This window comes from Pinus tabuliformis, chromosome 8, assembly GCF_031772625.1.
Source record: "Pinus tabuliformis cultivar Carrire ecotype Pingquan chromosome 8, CPIR1, whole genome shotgun sequence".
Lineage (NCBI taxonomy): Eukaryota > Viridiplantae > Streptophyta > Pinopsida > Pinales > Pinaceae > Pinus > Pinus tabuliformis.
In genome coordinates this window covers 469425181-469434408 of record NC_142294.1, presented here as the reverse complement: position 1 = coordinate 469434408, position 9228 = coordinate 469425181, and the positions used below count along the sequence as shown (strand labels likewise).

Genomic DNA, 9228 nt, shown 5'->3' with positions numbered 1-9228 from the left:
TTTTGAGTTTCCTTAACTTCTCATGAGTTTGTGTCTCAAAATTTTCCATATCTATCTACAATCCAAACAATCAATAATTTCTTAAAACAAAATACTAAACTAAATAAATAAAACTTTAAATAAAAATAAAAACTAATATAAAATTTAAAATAAATTAATTAACTATAATTTTAAATAAAAAGTAATTTAAAATAACTCAAACTATAACATAAATAGATAAAATTCAAATTTATATGCTATTAAATAATAAAATCAACGTTACTAAATCAAAGCTAAATATTTAAGCTTAAACCAAAATTAAAATAAATTTAAGCTAAACTAAATTAGTTTTTAATTATAATTAAAGAAAACCAGTAATATAACTAAAATTAAGTAATTTAGATACATAAACTAATAAAAACTAAAATGACTACCATAGATCAAAAACTAAAATAGCTATTAAAAGAGTCATGACATAAAATGAAAGGAAACTATGAAGTTCATATGATTGGAAGAGCATATCACTAATTTCATATTATCATCAAAGATATGTTGAATTCCAAGATTTTCTAGTAACCCTTGTACATCGTCTGTAGTAACCATGTCATCGCCATAAATTCAAGATAGGTCCCATTTTTTAACAAAGATCGTGTATATTTTATTTACAAAATCTCTGCTCGTTTGATCAATCCTACCTCCAGACAAGTGGTATTTTCCAAGATCACTTATAATATGTGGGTCTTTTGGATTGCAAAGTTCGGGAAACTTAGTTTACCATTATTTGAGAAACCCAAACATGAACATAAAAGTTGTAATTCTTGAACTTGACTCAAGGACATGGATACAATAATACTCCAATACATAGACATGGCAGACACATTTGAAATTCCTATTGTTGCAGTGCTCAAGTACGGTCATTCTTGAAATCTGGAAAAGCGAGAAGGAAAAATAGTAGAAAATCAAGAGTCATCTTTGTCCACCTCTGCAAGTCGTCTTTGTCCACCAAGGTAGTTGCAAATGTCAGAGCTGAAAATATCATCGAATCAGCAAAGGGTTTGGCATCATATGGAGCCAAAGAACCCATATTTTCTCCCAAATTTTGCTAATGTGGAAGTTGGAGGAGAACTTATTTTAGAAACCAGAGAAATGAAGGTCAACAACTATGAAAGTAGTAAAGGTCTCCCATATTGAACAAATGTCAATTACAAAAAGACCCAAAAATTATCAATACCAAAACATTCAATCAACTTTAATCTCATAAAAGTTCATGCCTTACAAGATAAATACATGAGCTATGACTGGCAAAACATACAAACAGAGTATATCAATTAATCTTTGATTGTTTGCTTTGAAGGCTTGGTTGGAAAAAGCAAAGAGATCACAAGAAATGCTCTGCAGATAGGTAGTTCGTTTTGTTTTGAAACTATCATATCAAACAAATATAAACAATACATGGAAAGCAATTTGCTTCAATGGAAAGTAAACAGTGGAAAAAAAACTCAAATATATGATTACACATAAAGTTAAACAAATTAAAGAAATGAACTCATTGGATATCTCCATAACATACTTAAAAATCACCTATGTTAACTAATGAAATTATTAACATAGATTCATAGCAACCCTAGATAAATTAAGTGTCCAAGCCGATCAAAATAAATAATTGAGTACAAACCTATATATGCCTTTGATTTATTAAATGCCCAACGAAATTAAATAATTGAGTACAAATCTCTCCACGCATAAAATATCTATTGTAGATATATATTATCAATTTTATTTTTCATATCTTCTATTATTAAGTAGCTTTAGGAATACAAAAATTCAATATAGGCCTTTTTCCACTTATATTCAATCTTTATCTGTTGTGAAATCCTTATCTACGTGACCATTCATAAGGCCCTCAGATATATTTTTTTGCTAGATTTTCATTTTTTGGCTCCACATAAAAAGATACCCTACTCAAATTACTTTGCATATCCTTTATTTATCCTTAGATCCTTGGAACAATCTTTGTATCCTCGTGCAACATCAAACTCAAACATTGTACTAGTTCCGCAAATCCAGCGCAACATATCTTTCCACACAATTTTGATAATAGCATTCCACTAGTAAGCATACCTTTCTTCCATGCAACCTACTTAAAGAAAAATTAAAAAGAAAAAAAATGAAGTAAAGTCTCCTTGATCGAACACCTGAACCTTTGTAAAGCTGGCAAATGATCAGCATACAAGGTCAGATTTAATGTTCAATAATTGTGAAAGTCGGAGATGAAGCCTGAGAAGGTGGAGAAATCTAAAATAAGGACAATGGCTCCACTTGTCTTAATATGCTCAGCCAATAGTCCATGCCCTCACCGACCTGGAGATCAGTACTCCACAGTTGATTGGTATTTATGGCTAAATCATTTGAATCCATGGCAACACTCATGTTATCCGGTGGTCAAGAAGCCAATCAACTTCTGCACCATAAAATTGTTGCATGGGAGAATCAACTCACAGGTTCGTTGAGTTGTTTAAGCTCTCATTGCTTATTATTATTTCTCCTTCACAGTCTGGCTTCATGGATTGGGAGTAACAACTAACCATTTATTCCTTGTCACCATGGCTAATTGCAGGCACCCTTGAGGGGTTTTCCAAATGATTTCGATCATTACCGATAACTATTTGCAAATCTGTTGATAAAGATTATCATTCAAGCTCATCCATGGTATTAATCGATATACAACTATGATCAATTTCTAGTTCTAAAGAGTCAATACAATTAGAATGGAGCACAACTACATTTGAATCAGTGTTGCTACTATGATAATTTATAGTTCTAGTACACATGTTGTAGGAAGATGAGATTACTTCTCTTGAGTGTTTCGGAAAAACATAAACCGGATCACAAATCTCCCATGATGATGGCGCTCCTGTGTCCTAATTACAGAGTGTTTGTGAGTTTACAGGATTCGAATTGTGGTATGTCATTTTTGATCTTGAAATGAAATGAAATGAAATTTTAACGTCCACAAGACTAGATATAGTCTATGTGACCAGATAGGATAATTGCAAGTACATTCATATACATAACACAACTTTTAATGCTTCAACTTTACACAGTTTGGCATGTACTGGTAAGAGTCATAATTTTGCATACTTTCAGAATTTTCATGCTCTGGAATCCCAGGGAACTCAAGAGAGTTATATCAGATTCTTTCAAAAGTGAAGTATTCAAAATGACAATATTTCTATAGGTGGTTATGATAATTAAAAAGTAGTAATTTTATGTTGTCCATATCCATTTTGATATAAAGTTGTTTGATTTGAAACCAATTCAAATTCAACTATCTTTAATCACCCTATAAGATACATGAAAATTGCCATAAAACCAATTCAAATCCAACAACCTATAATCAACTAATAGTACATAGTAGGGTAGATAAGGATGGTCGTAATTTCATGGCTAGGCTATTTTGAGCTTCAAAGTTTAGTGGGTAGTCGGGCCTATGAGAACTTTTATGATCCAGACAAAATACAAGTTTTGGATTCCTTAGCCATCATTTAAAATTCTAAAGAAATTAAAGCTACATTAAAAAAGTAATGGTGGGCTCTTGTGGAGGAAGTGGAGGAGGTGAGATGATGAGAGGGCTTGCAGAGAAACCTCAAAGATGTGAGGCAGTTGGAACGGTGCCCCAATCTCTCGTAACAGTCGATGGACAAAAGAGAAATATGGACTTGGTCTTTACTCCTGTAATAGCCCTCGTGAAAATTCCATGTAAAAATATATAACTACCACGGATGATGGGACATGTATTCCAAGCTGGATGGTGGGCAAGACATCCTAAGGGGTGTTCATTTGGTTGTTTATGGCTAAGGAAATTGGCAAAGGCAATGGCTAAGGCATTAAAGAGGCAAAAAGGTATTTTGACACATTTATTTATGAAAGTAATGGAAATTAGGAGAAAAGGAAGGTGAAAGGTCACATGTTGCATGTGAGGAGGAAATTGAAGGAAAATAATGGAAAATGAAGAAAATAGAGGCCTCATTAATAAAAATGCTTATGAGGATCAGTTGGCAAGATTTTCGCACAAGACTAAGTCAGTTTAGATTTGGAGCTCTCTCATTATTCTCTCTCTCATACTCTTGGATACTTAGAGTTTTCTTGGACCATGAAAGGGAATGAAGGCAAGAGGAAGCAAGGATCAAGCAAGGAAAGGCAGGATCAATCAACTACAATAGGCTTCATTACAGTTATCAACTTGCATGTGTATTTTCCTTGCTAGATTTGGCATGCATGGGATTAAATGTGTTTCTTTTCTACCTTGGCATGGGTCTTGCCAGGTGTGACAGTATTTTCAGCCTAGCCTTGCCATTTCCTGATAGCTTTGATGAGATGGGTTCTCTCATGCATTTTGTGGGGGATGGCCAGATTGGATTCGAAGTTGAGTGGGGTGGATCTCCGAATTGACAAACACATGGTGGTAGTGGTCCCTAAACCAGACTGAGGATGCACGAAGCCACTGGCCTAGTAACCCCTGAACCAGACTGTGGGTTGTGATAAAGCCAGATTGTGTGCCTCGGTGGGCCTAGGAATCCTTGCTGGTGAATGGCGGGATATACGGTAAAGCCAAGAGGTGGATTTTCTCTCCGTTGGGCCTAGTGATTTGGATGGAATGCACGGTAAATCCTGGAAATTATGTCTCGATGTAGGGCCTAGTGATCCCTGGATCATACTGTGGATGCACAGTAAATCTTGAGAGACTAGGAGGCACTCAAATTCCTCACGGTGTAAGTGGAGAACTCCGGTGGCATCCACATTGATTGGTGTTTTTTGATGTGTTCTATGAGTCCCACATTCATGCTTGGAATATGGCATGGGGATGATTGGCTGAAGAGAGACTTGGCTCAGCCAATCTATGGTTGGGTGGAACGTGGTAGTCCCATCACCAGTTGGTTCATTGCATTTATTAATGAAAAATTCATTCCCTTGATTTTCATGTGCAAATGTACTAGTATATATATGGATTTTGATGGCTGATATGTTTATTGTATTTGTGTTCCTATTATGTTGGTTATATGCACATTTACCCCAGAGGGTGTTATAGAGTGGTATCAGAGCTTCCAGGTTCAAACACTTGGACTGGATGGGCTCTATCATAGGTGAAATGAAGAACAAAGGTTAAATTTTAGACCTTTTTGTCATATATGTTATAACTTTTCTTCTGTGGCATATTAGATTTGAAAATTTGTCCATATTGAAGGTAAATCTCACTGATAATGTGGTAAAAAATTTCAGATATTGGTTCACAATACTTTAGGAATTATGATCTAAGGAAGATGACCTTCCTGAAGGCACCTTTAAACATGTCATGTTAGAATTTCTGCAATAACTCATCTTCTGTAGGCTTTCAGAAGCTAAAAAATTGTAGACATTGAGGGTACATACCACTGATTATGTGGTAGAAATTTTAGATATTGGGTCGCAACATTTTATGAGATATGAGTAGAGGGAGTCGAGCCTTCTAAATGCTCCTAAAATCAAGCCTCAAACAGGTCACGCTGACATTTTTGTTATAACTTTCCTTTTGGGGACTCTCAGGAGCTGAAATTTTTTCCACAATGAGGGGAAATCCCATTGATATTGTGATAAAAAAATTCAGACATTTATTCGCAATATTTTAGGAGATATGACCAGTGGAAGTTGAGTTTTCTAGGTACTCCTAGAATTGTGCACCAAATATGATTGTGTTGGTATTTTTGTTATAACTTTTCATCTATGAAATCCCAGAAGTTGAAACTTGAACCATAGTGAGGGAAAATACCACTGATCATATGGTTACATTTCCATAACTTTTACTACTACAATTTAGGATATATGCATTGAATCATTCACTATATTAGTTTGCATGCAAAAGGTTTGATGAAATGCTTAAATGGTTCAATGATTAATTGCATACAAATTGTTTGATAAAATGCCCCAATGAGTATGTTGTTTGTGGTTGGGGATAGTATTGATGTGTAATAGTATTGTTGTAGTTGATATATGCTTACTTGTATGCAAATAGTTTGCTATATTAGTTTGCATGTAAAGTGTTTGAAGAAATGCTTACATGCAAATGTAATAGTATAGTAGTTGTTTGAAGAAAATGTGAAAGTATGGTAATTGTTTGAAGAAAATGTTATTTTTAGATGGGATAATATTGTAGTATGATAATATGGATGTAGCTGATCTATGCCTATTTTCATGCAAAGAATTTGAAGAGTTGCATGTAGGGAATTTGAAAGGTTGCATGCAAAGAATTTGAAAAGTTGCATGTAAGGAAATGGAAAAGTGGCATGTTTTTAGTTATTATGTTACAAGTGGAATAAGTGCAATGTTTTTGACTTAGTCTCATACAAATTTATGAGAAATAAAAATCAATTTCTTTTCAAGTGTGGTTGAATTTAGTAGATCTTTGGAGATCCCATTTCCATAATTGGACATTGGAGTTCGGGCCATTATAGTAGGTTCCTCCTTCTACCTTAGTGTGGACCATGGATAGTAAGGGGGTATGCTTATAGGTTGTTAGTATTGATGAACGCTGATTTCAAGTTAATAGACACAATGTCTTGATTTTTGGAACATGTGACTGACTGTGTATGAATTATATGTCGCTTACATGTCGATTTCATGATACCTACTTACATCCTTGTATGTTAGGTTACATTTTTTGAATATTTTGATTACATGTATCAGTCTTGTAGGTTGATTACAAGAATTAATCGCTGATGTTCGACTACATGCATTTATGCGTAGGTGTAATTGATTTGGCATTTCTTATGCATAATGTTGGTTGCATGTGGCAATGAGTACAATGGAGTAATGGTTGTTGTTATGTATGTATGGTCGTGGCTATGATTATGCATGTATAGTAGGTCAAACATGCCTTGTGAAGTCATTGTATGTAATTTAGGTCATCCTGATGCTATTGGTTGGTATGATGCTAATGAGCTAGTTGAGATAGAGCAAGGGATGCAGATAATCATAATGAGGTTGCAGCATTGGACTTTGGGATAAGAGAAGATCGTCATACAGGTATTGTATGTTTGGCATGCAGGTATGTAGATTAAGGATTGTTATATGCATTAGGGTTATATACATTAGGTTTATGAACATGTATTTGATGTTATGGTTACATTCATGATAGATGTTAGATGATTAGCATGGTTATATGCACATGTGTCAGATAGTCAAGAATGATAGTAACCTGTAGTTGTATGCATTGCTATTGTTGTTTTTATTATAGATAACCTGATGATTATGTTGTATGTTGTTGACGAGTATGATATATAGCTTATTGTTGTTATATGCTATTAACTTGATGATTAGGGTCATTTGATTGAGATATTGATGTTATAATTTGGATTGGTCATATGCATGATGGTTATGTTCATTGCCTTGAAGATCTTGATGTTATATGTATTGTGTTAACTTGGTTTGACATATGCAGATGGTTATGGTTGTGATATTCAGGTATGAACTGACATATTTGTGAGATGGTGTCATACTAATCTAGATTGACTTTACGATGTGAACATGTTAGTTAGATATTGTTATGGATATCATGATCTTATGAGTGCTTGAGCTAATGTGTTGTAAAGTTATATTGTGCTAACTAGATTGATTGTGCAAACAAAGATCACCTCCCCTGAGATACATTAAGGTATCAGTTTCTTATGTCATGTATTTGGTGCTTGAGTGTTGATTATGTCATCTAGTTGATTTATTTAACATGGTATGAATTTTTGATGAATTGCATAATATGAGTATGTGTTCAAATGATCTTGTTTTAAGATGATTGTACTAAAATATATGTGTTGAGACAGTTGATATGTACTTGAGTATAGTAGGTGATAGTTGTAGTATTATGACTGATGACTATGAGTTGACTATGGATTATGACATGATTGTTAGTCTTGGTAATGGTTGATTTCAAATTAATAGATATGATTGTCTTGATATTTGGAACATGTGGTTGACATGTGTGAGCAGTTGTAGGGTAACATGCTTGGTATTAGCATGACAAGGTAATAGTTGATGTGTCTATATAACTAACAATTGGGTGGTGTGACAACATATAGTAAGCCTCGATTCCAACAAGGTAAAAAGGTAAAAGAAAGGAATTGGGCAAGAATTCCTTTGGCTATGTTTGGAAACCCTAATTTCGAACAAATGAGTGCTTTGCACACAGGAAGTCTTCTTAACCTTGATTTTGTTTGACATTATGTGGATATGTGCTATATTCATGAACATGTACTTGACAGGTATATTAGCTAGTCTTTAGCTACAGGTGGATCTATTAAAGGATTGGAGTCCCTAAGAGATGGCGTGGATGTGTTAAGTTGCAAGCAACGTGCTTGGCACAACAAGATAAGGTAACTAGTGTATTTTTATTTATGCACTGACAATTATGTGTTTATGGTAGCATGATGCAGGGGATTGCATGGCAAGAGATTGCCATGAAATCTTGAAGAAGGCTCTAGTTAAGTTTCCCTGGGAACCATGGGGATTGAGTCATGGTGATTTTTGTTAGTCTTGTGCTTTTGGTCTTTTATGAATTGATGAACTTGATTTGCGGCTTTGTTTATGTCTAGTGTATGGCCATACCACTTTGTTTGCAGAGTCATGTTGCTTGGTTTTTATGGTCTTCTTCTTGTTTGTTTCTTGTCTTGCCTTTTATGTTTTGAGTCTTGGGAATTGGTTGGGAAAGAGGAAAGATGGAAATCGAGAGAGATGTGTGGTACCCAACCAATGATATAAGACCTAGATGAAGCTTTGTGCATGAGTAAGCATAGTGGAAGGTAAGACTATGACAGTTGGTTGGACTGGTTGGGTCCATTGTGGTAAATGGACAGTAGCAGTGTAGACACAAGAAATGTAACCAGAAAAGGTAAAGTAAATGGATCAGAGGTGTCATATGCCTTGGCTATGTTGGGAACTATTGTTCTCAATGTTGCGCATGTGTTGCATGAATAAAGGAATTTCTCTTAACCTAGACCTTATGTTATATGGTGATTATGTTATGATCATGATTATGCTGATGTTTATATATGTATACATGAATGTATGTATGTCATTGTCTGACAAGGTGATGATTGTTTTATGCTAACGATTATATATGTATGTATGTATCCATGTATCTATGTTACTGTGTGACAGGGTTGTCAGGGATCATTCTTGTGGAGGAATGATTTCTTATGCAGGAGAACGACATGAAGAGGTTCC

General features: G+C 34.6%; 1 pseudogene; it reads right to left on the bottom strand.

Moving 5' to 3' along the window:
• Positions 1-2274: 2274 nt before the first annotated feature.
• Positions 2275-3135, bottom strand: LOC149236096 (uncharacterized; annotated as a pseudogene).
• Between the last annotated feature and the right edge of the window lie 6093 nt (positions 3136-9228).